Genomic DNA, 13,259 nt, shown 5'->3' with positions numbered 1-13,259 from the left:
GGGTTTTTTATTTTTGATCTTTTTGTGTAGGGTCTCGATCGGACCTTGTAAATACTCATATATGAAGATCTTTTCCTTTCCCGACTTGTCTTTGTTTCATTTTTTGCCTTGTGAAGATTTTTATAAGTTCGAGGCCTTAGGCAATTTGATCAAAGTCGTACCTTGTAGTCTTTATAACCGAGTGAGCATTTGCTCGAACTTGAAGCAAGAGTAGCCCTTAGGCTTAGTAGTCGAGTGAGTGAACTTGAAGTGATGTAGCCTTTAGGTTTAATAATAGAGTGAGAGCTAACTCGAAGTAAGAGTAGCCCTTAGGCTTAATAGTCAAATGAGTATTTGCTCAAACCCGAAGTAATGTAGCCCGTAGGATTAGTAGTCGAGTAAGTGCTTGTTCGAACTCGAAGTAATGTAGCCTGTAGGCTTAGTAGTTGAGTGAGTGCTTGCTCGCACTCAAAGTAAGAGTAGGCCTTAGGCTTAGTAGTCGAGTGAGTTATTGGTCGAACTCAAAGTGATGTAGCCCGTAGGCTTTATGGTCGAGTGTGTCAATGTCGAACTTGAAGTAATGTAGCCCGTAGGCTTTATGGTCGAGTGTGTCAATATCAAACTTAAAGTAATGTAGCTCGTAGGTTTTATGGTCGAGTGAGTGATTGCTCAAACTCGAAGTAATGTAGCCCGTAGGCTTTATGGTTGAGTGAGTGATTGTATGAACTCAAAGTGATGTAGCCCGTAGGCTTTATGGTCGAGTGAGTGATTGCTCGAACTCGAAGTGATGTAGCCCGTAGGATTTATGGTTGAGTGAGTAATTGCTCGAACTCGAAGTGATGTAGTCCGTAGGCTTTATGGTCGAGTGAGTGATTGCTCGAACTCGAAGTGATGTAGCCCATAGGCTTTATGGTCGAGTGAGTGATTGCTCGAACTCGAAGTGATGTAGCCCATAGGCTTTATGGTCGAGTGAGTGATTGCTCGAACTCGAAGTAATGTAGCCCGTAGGCTTTATGGTCGAGTGAGTGATTTCTCGAACTCGAAGTAATATAGTCCGTAGGCTTTATGGTCGAGTGAGTGATTGCTCGAACTCGAAGTAATGTAGCCCGTAGGCTTTATGGTCGAGTGAGTGATTGCTCGAACTCGAAGTAATGTAGCCCGTAGGCTTTATGGTCGAGTGAGTGATTGCTCGAACTCGAAGTAATGTAGCCCGTAGGCTTTATGGTCGAGTGAGTGATTACTCGAACTCGAAGTAATGTAGCCCGTAGTCTGTATGGTCGAGTGTGTGATTGCTCGAACTCGAAGTGATGTAGTCCATAGGCTTTATGGTCGAGTGAGTGATTGCTCAAACTCGAAGTGATATAGCCCGTAGGCTTTGTTGATTTTTCGGTTTGGCAGTCCCCGATTTATGGAGTAATGGTAGGTCCTTGAGCCTGTTTGCATAATTGATCGCGAAATAGGGGATGGATTATGAGATATGAGATATCGGTAAAGGAGAATTTTCTGTCATTATACATGTGTTCATGTTTTTTTACCAGGGATTGAGCTAACTACAAGAGCATGGTTCGTTTTGACCATTTGACTCTTATAATTTTTCCTATCGAAAACCTGTTGTCATGAAGTAACGTTTTTGCATCGAACTTGATGATCGAACTTTATGATTGAACTTGATATAACTTGATATATTCGACGGTAATGCCCCCCGAATATTCGAGGTCGATTGTAAATAGACCTTGGATACTGTCGAATTGTTCTAAGTTAGCACGATCAATTGTTGCCTCATTAAAAACCTTGCCGAAAAATCCATTTGGGGTAAAACCGGTCTAAGGGAAAAAGAGTGCAACGCATGCTTTCGGTCCTGAAGGCTTCGGGTTGACTAATCCATCCCTGTTCCTGGTCGAACTCCTGCAAGGGTTAGTTTTGAAATATAAATGAACATGGGAGGTTCGTACCTTAGCAGTAGTATTGTTTTAGGTGCGACACATTCCAATTGCTTGGTAGTTGTTTGCCGTTTATCACACCGAGCTTGTAGGATCCTTTACCAACAATTTCGATAATCTGATACGGTCCTTCCCAGTTAGGACCCAGTTTTCCTTTATTTGAATTTCGGGTTTTGAGGGTAACTTTCCTTAGCACTAAGTCCTCGATTTTAAAATATCGAAGATTGGTTCTTCGATTATAATACCTTTCGATCCGCTGTTTTTGAGCGGCTAATCGGATGAGGGCCTCTTCTCGTTTTTTGTCCAATAATTCAAGGCTCGTGTTCATCGTCACGTTATTCAACTCATTTATTGCATATCGAAACCTGATGCTAGGTTCTCCGACCTCAACCGGGATAAGAGCTTCGGTGCCATAAACCAACAAGAATGGTGTCGCTCCAGTACTCGATTTCGATGTTGTGCGGTATGCCCATAGGTCCTCGGGTAGTATTTCTCTCCATTTTCCTTTAGCGTTGGTTAATCTTTTCTTAAGATTTTGGATGATGGTTTTGTTGGTCGATTCGGCCTATCCGTTCCCGCTGGGATGATAAGGTGTAGATAGGATCCTTTTGATTTTATGATCTTCGAGAAATTTTGTTACTTTGCTTCCGATGAATTCCATTGTCACATACAATCTCGGATGGCATCCTGAACCGACATATGATGTGGTCCCAAATGAAGTCTATCACCTCCTTTTCTCTGACTTTCTCGAAAGCCTGTGCTTCAACCCATTTAGAGAAATAATCAGTCATAAACAAAATAAACTAAGCCTTACCTGGGGCCGATGGGAGGGGGCCGACGATTTTTATTCCCCATTTCATGAAAGGCTAAGGAGCTAGGACCGAGTGGAGAAGTTCCCCGGGTTCATGAATCATGGGTGAATGTCTTTGACATTTGTCACATTTTTGAACGAACTCCTTTGCATCTTTATCCATATCGATCCAATAATATCCTGCTCTGATTATTTTGTGGACTAATGAATCGGCTCCGGAATGATTACCACAAGTGCCCTCGTGAATCTCGCACAGGATGTAGTCGGTATCTCCTGCTCTCAAACATATTACCAGTGGACCATCGAACATCCTTCTAAACAGTGTTCCATCATTGGATAAGGTGAACCGTGCAACTTTTGTGCGTAGAGTTCTCGATTCTTTTGGATCCGATGGAAGTTTCCCTTTCTTGAAGTACTTTATATATTTGTTTCTCCAATCCCATGTTAGACTTGTGGAGTTTATCTCAGTGTGACCTTCTTCGATTACCGATTTCATGAGTTGCACGACAGTCCCCGAGTTGAGTTCGTCATCCTCGACCGACGACCCTAAATTTACAAGAGCGTCGGCCTCATTGTTCTGCTCTCGAAGTACATGTTGCAAAGTCCATTCCTTAAATCGATGTAGAGTCACTTGCAATTTATCCAAGTACCTCTGAATTCAATCCTCTCGGACTTCAAAAGTCCCATTGACTTGATTTACCACGAGGAGGGAATCACAATTAGCCTCCACAACCTCGGCTCCCAAGCTTCTAGCTTGTTCGAGACCTGCAATCACGGCCTCATACTCGGCCTCATTGTTAGTCAATTTTGTAGTTTTAATAGACTATCTAACTATATTACCTGTGGGAGATTTTATTATGATGCCCAGTCCGGACCCCTTTGCGTTCGAGGCACCGTCCATAAATAGGGTCCAGATTCCCGAAAAGGTACCTGATTTTATCAGTAATTCCTTTTCGATCTCGAGTACGAAGGCCAGCGTAAAGTCAGCCACGAAGTCCGCTAAGATTTGGGATTTGATAGCGGTTCGAGATCGATACTCGATATTGTACCCGCCGATCTCTATGGCCCATTTGGCCAATCGACCTGAAAGCTCAGGTTTGTGTAAAATATTTCGTAGAGGGTAAGTTGTTACAACATGTATCGGATGGCACTGGAAATATGGTTTTAACTTCCTAGAGGCACTTATTAAAGCAAGCGCTAATTTTTCTAAGTGTGGATATCTAGTTTCGGCCTCGCCTAGAGTTCGAGTGACATAATAAATAGGGAATTGCGTACCTCACTCTTCTCGAATTAGGACTCCACTTATCTCTACCTCTGAGACAGCTAGATACATGTAAATATGTCCGTTTGCCTTCGGGGTATGAAGCAACGGAGAGCTCGATAGATACCGTTTTAGCTCTTCTAAATCCTGCTAAGATTCCGGAGTCCATGAAAAATTGCTCTTCGTTTTAAGCAAAGAGAAAAATTGGTGGCTCCTATCCGAGGATCTCGAAATGAATCGTCCCAAGGCGGCTATCCGTCCCGTTAGCCTTTGCACGACCTTTACATTATCTACCACTGTGATGTCTTCGATTGCTTTCATTTTATCGGGGTGAATCTCGATTCCTCGATTGGACACCATGAAACCGAGAAACTTGCCCGAGCCAACACCGAAAGCACATTTTTCGGGATTGAGCTTCATATTGTACTCCCTTAGTATGTCGAAAGTTTCCTTCAAATGCTTTAAATGGTCCTCTACTCTCAGGGATTTAACCAACATATCATCAATATAAACTTTCATTGATTTTCCTATTTTCTTTTCAAACATTCTGTTTACTAGGCGTTGGTAAGTTGCACCAGCATTTCTTTTAGGCCAAATGGCATTACATTATAACAGTAGGTCCCGTACTTGGTGATAAATGAGGTCTTTTCCTGATCCTTTGGGTTCATCTATATTTGGTTGTACACGGAATAGGCATCGAGAAAACTGAGAGTCTTATGGTCGGTCATGGCATCGATCATACGATCGATATTAGGCAAAGGAAAAGAGTCCTTAGGGCATGCTTTATTCAGGTCTTTATAATCTATATACATTCTAAGTTTGTTCACTTTAAGAAGTTTGGTTACCTCGTCTTTTATGAAGGCGTGTTTGACCTCAGATTGGGGCCTCCTTTTTTGTTTTACCGGGTGGAATTTTGGGTCCAAGCTTAGCTTATGAACGGTGATTCCCGGTGGGATCCCTGTCATGTCAATATGGGACCAAGCGAAACAGTCTATGTTAGCTATAAGAAATTGAATAAGCTTTCTCCTGAGCTCGGGATCTAACCCCATGCCTAGGTATGCCATTCGTTCGGGCGATATTCTATTAGTATGACTTGCCCTAGTTCTTCGATTATTGATTGGGTGGCGTCAGAATCATCGGGAACCATGAAAGATCGAGGGATCCTATGTTCATCATCTCCGTCAGTTTTATGATTCTCTAATTGGGTTGAAGCTGACATTTGTAATTGCTATTTGGTATTCCGTTCCTCCTTCGAATTCGATCCTTTTGCTGATGATAATGATGACATCAGAATCACTTCATCGACGACAAACATTTCTTTTGCGGCCGGTTGCTCCCCGTAGACCATTTTGATTCCCTTCGATGTTGGGACCTTCAAAACCTGGTGGAGGGTCGAGGGTACAACCCTCATATTGTGGATCCACGGTCTTTCGAACAGGGCGTTGTATCTCATATCGCCTTCGATCACGTAGAACTTCATTTCTTGGATGGTTCCGGCCACGTTAACTGGCAAGATTATTTTTCCCTTAGTAGTTTCACATGCCATATTGAATCCATTTAGTACCAAGGTTGCGGGCACGATCTAGTTTTATAGACTGAGTTGTTCTACGACCCTTGATCAAATGATGTTGGCCGAACTACCTGGATCAATTAACACACGTTTAACTTGAGTTTTATTCATAAGTACAGATATTACCAGTGCATCGTTATGTGGTTGCATGATTCCTTCCACGTCTTCGGTATTAAAGGACAAGGTTCCTTCAGGGGTGTAATCCTGAGTCCGGGATCACTTTTCTCTTACAACCGTCATCTTAGTGCATTTAAGCACCGGCCCCTGGGGGGTATCGATCCCACCAACGATCATGTGGTTGTGGCTCTTCTTGTTCGTTTTGTCTATTGAAATTCCTATTTTTGAAATGGTTTTTGGCCCTGTCACTTAAAAATTCTCGAAGGTTCCCTTTGTTAAATAACTAAGCTACCTCCTCTCTTAGTAGCCTGCAATCTTCTGTTCTGTGGCCATGAGTGCCATGATATTTGCACATTTGATTGGGATTCCTTTGGGCAGGATCGGTCTGCGTAGGTCGAGGCCATTTAGTATCTTTGATGTGTCCGATAGCTGATACGATAGCGGATGCATCGATGCTGAAGTTATACTCCGATAATTGAGGTACTTCCTTGAACAACCCAATCGTCTGTGACTGGTGGTATATCCATTCGTTCCATTTGGAAACAAGATACGAATTCTTTTAGCATCTCGTTATCCTTTTGTCTTACCTTGAATAGGTCCGACTTCCTGGTCTCAACTTTTATGGCCCCAACATGTGCTTTTATGAAAGAATCTGCAAGCATAGCAAAAGAATCAATAGAGTTAGATGGTAAAGTATGATACCATATCATTGCTCCCTTTGACAGGGTTTCACCGAATTTTTTCAACAATACAAATTCGATCTCATCGTCCTCTAGATCGTTCCCTTTGATGGCACATGTGTAAGAGGTTACATGTTCGTTGGGGTCGGTCGTTCCATTATATTTAGGAATCTCGGGCATGCGAAACTTCTTTGGGATCGATTTAGGAGCCGCGCTCGGGGGAGGGGGGTTGAAGGCTTTTGTATGAATTTTTTGGAATCTAAGCCCTTCAATATTGGTGGTGCCCCTAGATATGATCAAACCTGGAGTTATATGTTTCCACTTTTTTGTCGTTTGCCTTGATTCTCCTTTCTCTTGACTCTATTCGTTTTGTCAGTTCTTCGAGCATCTTAACAATTTCCGGATTAGTCCCCGATTCTTGTTCATTTGACCTTACTATAGCTGGCCCCATTTTGAGCTTGCAACATCTCGAAGATCATACGCAAACTGATTCCGTTTTCCTCAATGTTTTGGGTATTTCAAGCTGTAGACCGAGTTCCACTATGAATGCTATTTTCAGGGTCGGAACGTTGGTTTGCCTCGATGGCCGCATGTGAATTGACATCTATTGGCTCTTCGACCCGAGCTCCAACGTGGTCGACGAGTGGCCTTCCGCCCCCGGGGGTTAAGTTGTTGTTCTCATCTTGAAGGCCAGCTTCGTTGTCGATAGGTAGGGCCATTAATTGAGAATTCGTCATTTTCAATATGAAATCAAAGATACTTCCAAGAGCAAGCGTAAAATGGTATGTTATGTAGAGATTCGTACCAAACAACCACTGTTATCCTTAGCCCCACGGTGGACGCCAAACTGTTTACCCGAAAAATAGATAAAGTTGAATTTATACGTAGTTCTAAGGATACGTGGTATAACTTAACACAAATCGGAAAGTGAGTAGAAATATATTGAATATTTACTTGTAAAGAATGAAATACGAACCAGTATTGAATTAGAAAATAATTTTATGAACTAGCAAGATGAATCAATGAATAAAGCTCACAAGAGGATAATCTCTATTGTATTTCTCTGTCAATAGTAATATCTGAATATAAGAGTGTATGTATGCCTTCATGTTGGATCCTTATAGAAATAATAGCCATCCCTCTTATAGTGGAGGGATCCTACTTTAGATATAATTAAAAATACATAGTGGAGAACCTATGATAGAATAGCTTTTCCCAAATTTCCGCTGAGATTCTCTCTCCTGGGTGCGTTTGTAACGACTCTTGTCCCTTGGCTCGATCTTGATCGGACTTGATATCGGTTGTTTTCCAGATTTAGAGCCCAATATTGACTCGGGGCCCGGTATTGACTTGGGCTCGGTATTGGTCGGTCTTTGGTTCTAAAACTCGATAACGTCGCTTCGTATCATAGTTTGATTTGGATTCGAGCTCGGTAATGACTTCGAGTTCGGTATTTGATCGGTCCCAAAAATTTAAGCTCGGTAACCTGGCTTTGGATCTCATACCTAATATTACGAGGATGACCTTCGGTCCATTATGTTCTAATCTTGACTAATCATATGAAGGTCGAAACCGGTTTTGACCGTTTATAATGATAAAAAAGGTAACCTAAGATTGAGTATGGTAAAAAATATAGTCATGTTAAATTGATTATTACTTTTAAAATTAGCTATTGAACTAACACCTGTTGATTTCTGATTTACTATTTAGCAATTGAGCCTAATGATGAATGATAAAGAAAAGGTTATACGAGTAATCGAATTAAATGAGCCTAGCGTAGCCAGCTCAATAGAGCCCGATCTTTGACCGAATAGAAGCGATTTTAAATGAAATGGGGTTGAACAGAGTCGTGCCTCATTTTTATAAAATAATTTTATTTAACATCAACTAGAAAAAGTCACATAAATCTAATCAGGTTTGCTAATCTATCTTTGTACCTTATTGTATCGATCCGACCGATCGTTTTACTTTCTAGATCCACGTTCCCCTAAATAAGACTCCCCATACATGCTTTTACTGTTTTATGATTTGCAGGGATGGTCAGTTCGGGATTTGGAAGGCTTCTGGTTGAAATAGAAACATTTGGTTCCTTAAGGTTGGCTAAAAAGGGCTAAGTTTGACTTTGGACAAAATTTTGAGCAAACGACCTCGGAACTTAGATTTGATGCCTCCAATAGGTTTGTATGATCATTTTGGACTTGGGCGTATGTTCGTACCGGGCTTTGGATGACCCGGGTGCATTTCAACGCTTAATATTAGAAGTTGGCACCTTGAAGGTTTTAAAGTTCTTTAAATTTGGTTTGGAGTAGGTTTTGAGGTTATCGAAGTCCGTTTGGGATTTCGGGCCTGGGAATAGTTCTGTATGGTGATTTAAGACTTGCACGCAAAATTTATAGTCATTCCGAGTAGTTTAAGTATGTTTCGGTGCGTTCGGAGTAAGCTGGAAGAATTTGAAGTTCATAAGTTGATTCTATTGGTTTTGGGTTGCGATTCTTAGTTTTAATGTTGTTTTCCGCATTCTGAGGGTGCGAGCGAGTCCGTTTTATGATTTCAAACTTGTTGGTATGTTTGGACGGAGTCTCGGGGGCCCCGAATTGCCATTCGGACGATGCGCGGAGGTCGTTTAGCCTTGGGTGAATAGCTGAAGCACCCAGCTTCCGGTGCAATCGTACCTGCGGAGGGCCATCCGTAGGTGCGAGCTCACAGAAGCGAGCCAGCAGCCGGAGAAGCAGCCCAGCATGGGCAGCCCAAAAACCGCAAATGCGGGACATGGCGCGCACCTGCGAACGCGCAGGTGCGATGGAAGCAACCGCAGAAGCGGCCAAAGATGCAGGTGCGACACTCGCATAGCAGAAGTGGTCCCGCAGAAGTGGGCTAGTGGTCCGCAGATGTAGAAGTAGGCCAACTGAGGAAGGGCCACATCTGCGGTGATTTTTCCGTAGAAGCGGCTGCCCCTCCGCAAAAGCGAACATCGTTGAAAGTAGAATGGTCCATTTAATGCAGGACTTAGGCTATTTTGGCTCATTTTCTTTGGCGATTTTGGAGCTCTTGGAAGGGGGCTTTCACCTATCACTTTGAGAGTTTGAGGTAAGTAATTTCTATAGAATATGAGTTTAAAACATAGATTATGGGTAAATTTTAATATGTAAAATTGTGAAAATCATGGGTTTATATAAAAAATCTAGGTTTTGATAAAAATGGGATTAAACCACGAAAATAGTTATGAAATTGAGTGAAAAATTATATATTTTAGTTCGTGAGGCTATGGGTAAAAACTTTCTTCGAAAATTTTCGGAATCCGAGCACGTGGGTCCGGGGGTTGAATTTTAGGAATCCTTCAATTGGGGTTGGGTAATCACTCTAATAGTTAAATTATGAACTTTGAAACATATATTGATTAATTTATATAACCTTTGAATAGTTTCATATTGTTCGGCACCGAGTCGAGGCTTTAGAGTAAATTTGAGGCCGAAAAGCGAACTTCGAGATAAGGTAAGTCTCTTGCCTAATCTTGTAAGAGTGAATTTATCCCATAGGTGATTTAAATTACTATTTGCTTCTAATTGTGGGAGCTACGTATGCACGAGGTGAAGAGAGTCCGTGCGTAACTTCTAACTATACTTATGTCCGGGTTGCTTAGGACCCAAATCATAAAATACTTATAATGTTTGCACCCAACTTGTCAATTAAAGTGCCTAAATTATATCGGAACTTGTTAGAGGAATTTTACAATACCGAATTTCAATTATTGAGTTTTGGCGGGTTGCTTGACCCTTAACAAAATTGTGTTTCATTGTACATTAGCCTTGTATTAGCTCTTAAACCGGTTGTTTATAAAGTATCCTCTCTTATTGTGGAACGGGCCGAACGCCTCGACAGCAGATAGATGCATATATGGTTCGTACCGTTCGATCTTCGGCAGTGTACACATTATCCTGGATCGGACCGTAAGACCTCGACATAATCGTGCGTGATAACACTCGAAGTGTAGTTATATATTTGATATCTTTCATGGCTTGAGAGGCTAAAATTATATAAGACATAGATTTATTTGGGACTTACCATACATGAAAGGATTATTTACTTTCTGCTTGTTATTGAGTTATTATTATTACTTGCATGACTCATGCTTATTTAGAATTCTATATTTCTTTACTGTTGGCCCATAGTAAGGGTCGAAGTCGACTACTCGTCACTACTTCTGAGGTTAGACTTGATATTTACTGTGTACATTGTTTATGTACTCACGCTACACTTCTACACTAACCGTGAAGGATCTAAGGCAGGTGCATCTGGCAGTCACATCGGCGCACGCGCATCCCCGATACCCCAAGGCCTAGTGGTGAGCTGCTTTATGAGCCGTTCTGCAGCACCTAAATCCTTTCTTTTGTACTTATTTTCTGTCTATTTTATTTCAGACAATAGTTAGAGTTTTGTATATTCTACTAGTGCTCATACACTTGTGACACCAAGTCTTGACATACACACTAGTAGACTTTATAGTTTTGGAGCACTTGTATTACTATGATTGCCACTCAGTTGTCTTCGTTTTATTTATTGAATTTTCCACTCCTTAATTTCTTATTAAATAGAATTTAATTACTTGAAACTTATTTAAAAAATAATAACATGGTTTAATTCACTGTTGGCTTGGTTAGCGGTAACGTTAGGCGCCATCATGGCCCATAATAGAAGTTATGTCGTGACACTTATGAGCTAAAGTAGAACATATTCCCAGCCCTAACTTTAGCCAATAGGAAAATAGAAGTACCCAAATTTTCTAGTACTATATATCTCAACCAAACCGTATCCAAATAGTATCATTGCCTCCATTATTTTTTCTATTTCCCTCCATCGTTTTTTCCCCTTTCCCTCCATTATTATTTTTAATTTTCCTCGTATTTTAAGAATCATGGGTGGTTTCATAAAAACCGTTTATATCGTACTTATATTTGTTGAAAGCCCTCCCTTACAGAGCTCCTCAACATAGAATTCATGCGTGAGAGCCCAAATCTCGACAATCCGTTGGTCAGTTTCATTTAGCCTCTTCCTTTTTGTTTCTTGATTCTCTATGCATTCTTTAAATTAAATTATGTCTACAGCAAGTGACATTTTATAGTTTATATGGGTTATTAATAGAAGTTGACTTGCATGTACATAGAGTTGAGATTTTCAGTATTGCACATTTTACAGCTTGAAAGTTAACCTCTCTTTTTTCGCCTAAATTAAAGAATATTGGTATTAGTAGTAGACTTGCCTGTGTAGTTTGTTGGTAATCAAAAGCCACTCGAGCCTGTGTATGTTTGATGCCTAAAATATAGAATGTTGGTAATTAGAGTTTGGCTCGTTTCTTCATCAGATTTTACTATCAAAAGATTGTACAATAGAATTAAAATAGTTTGCAAACTGTGTTGGATAATTTGTGGATAATTTTGTGTAATCAACTTTCTCTGATGTTTAGGTTGTAGCAATCGATCCATTCTTTTTAAAGAGTTAAATCTTTGTTTGTTCTGGTAATTTATAAGAAGCCCTCTTTGCATTTGTTTAGTAATTTTTATACTTTTTATGTCGTGAACTGGTTTAGAAAAGGGTTAAAACTAAGTTGATTTTGTTACTATTTGGGACACGCAACACTATTCTACTAATACTAAACAGAAGTACTTTAAGAAGTTTCATAATTTATAATTGCTGTCTTTTTTTTTTAGCTTTAAACATTTTAATGTTTATGTTATGCTTAATTTTACATGCCTATGCTGCTGCCAGGCCATCCTTTTCTTTTCCTACTCTGTTTTTGTCCTTTCCTTTGTTTGAATAACACAATAAAAATGACAATTTTGTAGAATTTTTCGGTAATTAAAGTTCTATCATAGTTCCATGTTCGCTTCATCTCAGTGCATAGATCATATATGATTCACCAATTTTTTATTTTTCTTATGAATATGCAGCCATGCCAAAGATTAAACGTTTTCGGAATCCATTGAAATCAGCTCATGGACCATATGATGCTTCTGGACATTCTTCATCATCAACAACTCCAGTCACGTCACTTGCTATAGAGCCCTCAACATCGTTACAAGCTCCACCACATGCTCTTGCAAGTTCCTCAGCAGCTGATGAAGTCCCACAACAAGAACAAGCTCTGACTCAACCTTCTAATCCAAGTGCAATGTCCACACGCCATCATGGATGTGAATCTACACAATATTAAAAAGTAGAGGTAATAGGTATATGCCTTATATATATATTTATTTCACTTTATAAATTTCTAATGTTTTTGGTTGACTAAACTTGTCTTTTTATTAAAGACTCAAACAACACTACTAAGCACATTATGATCAAGGTCAATGAGGTCAACAACCTACCTATCAGAGATCGCATCATTGTGGACTTTGATAACTACAATGCAGCATATGGGGAAACACAAGGGTTGCTTGTGATATTGTGGATTGTTGGCTATTGATGACAATTTCTTCCTAGTTAATTTTGACAGGTGGTCAGGACTGTCAGGTATTCCTAAAAAATACAAATGAAGACGGCTTCTAAAACCATGCTAAAGTTATTACACATATGTTTATTTATTGTAACTAGATTTTTATACATGAAGTGTAAACTAACTTTCTTTTTCTTTTTCATTTGAAGCCTCGATTTTTTTAGGACTACTAATGCTATTGCATATAGATATTGCAATGCTAGTTTGCATAAGAAGTGAAAAACACATAGACATAGGTTGTGGGATGAATTTTATGACCCAGCCAAAAGCAGAACTGAACTTTTAGCAATGTGCCACCAGGTATAAATAGAGATCAATGGGCTGATTTTGTTGCTTATTGTCTAAAATCATCAACAATTATAGGATTATGATTATTTGAATAGATTTTGTTGTTGTTATGACTAAATATTA

At 40.1% G+C, this 13,259-nt stretch overlaps 1 long non-coding RNA gene across 1 annotated transcript; it reads left to right on the top strand.

Annotated features, from left to right (window-relative positions):
• Positions 1-11,242: 11,242 nt before the first annotated feature.
• Positions 11,243-12,990, top strand: LOC117277114 (uncharacterized). The gene is made up of 3 exons (XR_004507396.2): positions 11,243-11,386; positions 12,304-12,575; positions 12,664-12,990. It is a non-coding gene; the product is annotated as an uncharacterized lncRNA (long non-coding RNA).
• The last annotated feature ends 269 nt before the right edge of the window (positions 12,991-13,259 follow it).

Source organism: Nicotiana tomentosiformis, chromosome 12 (genome assembly GCF_000390325.3).
Source record: "Nicotiana tomentosiformis chromosome 12, ASM39032v3, whole genome shotgun sequence".
Lineage (NCBI taxonomy): Eukaryota > Viridiplantae > Streptophyta > Magnoliopsida > Solanales > Solanaceae > Nicotiana > Nicotiana tomentosiformis.
The sequence above is the reverse complement of the archived record's forward strand: the minus strand, read 5'-3'. Positions and strand labels throughout refer to the sequence as shown.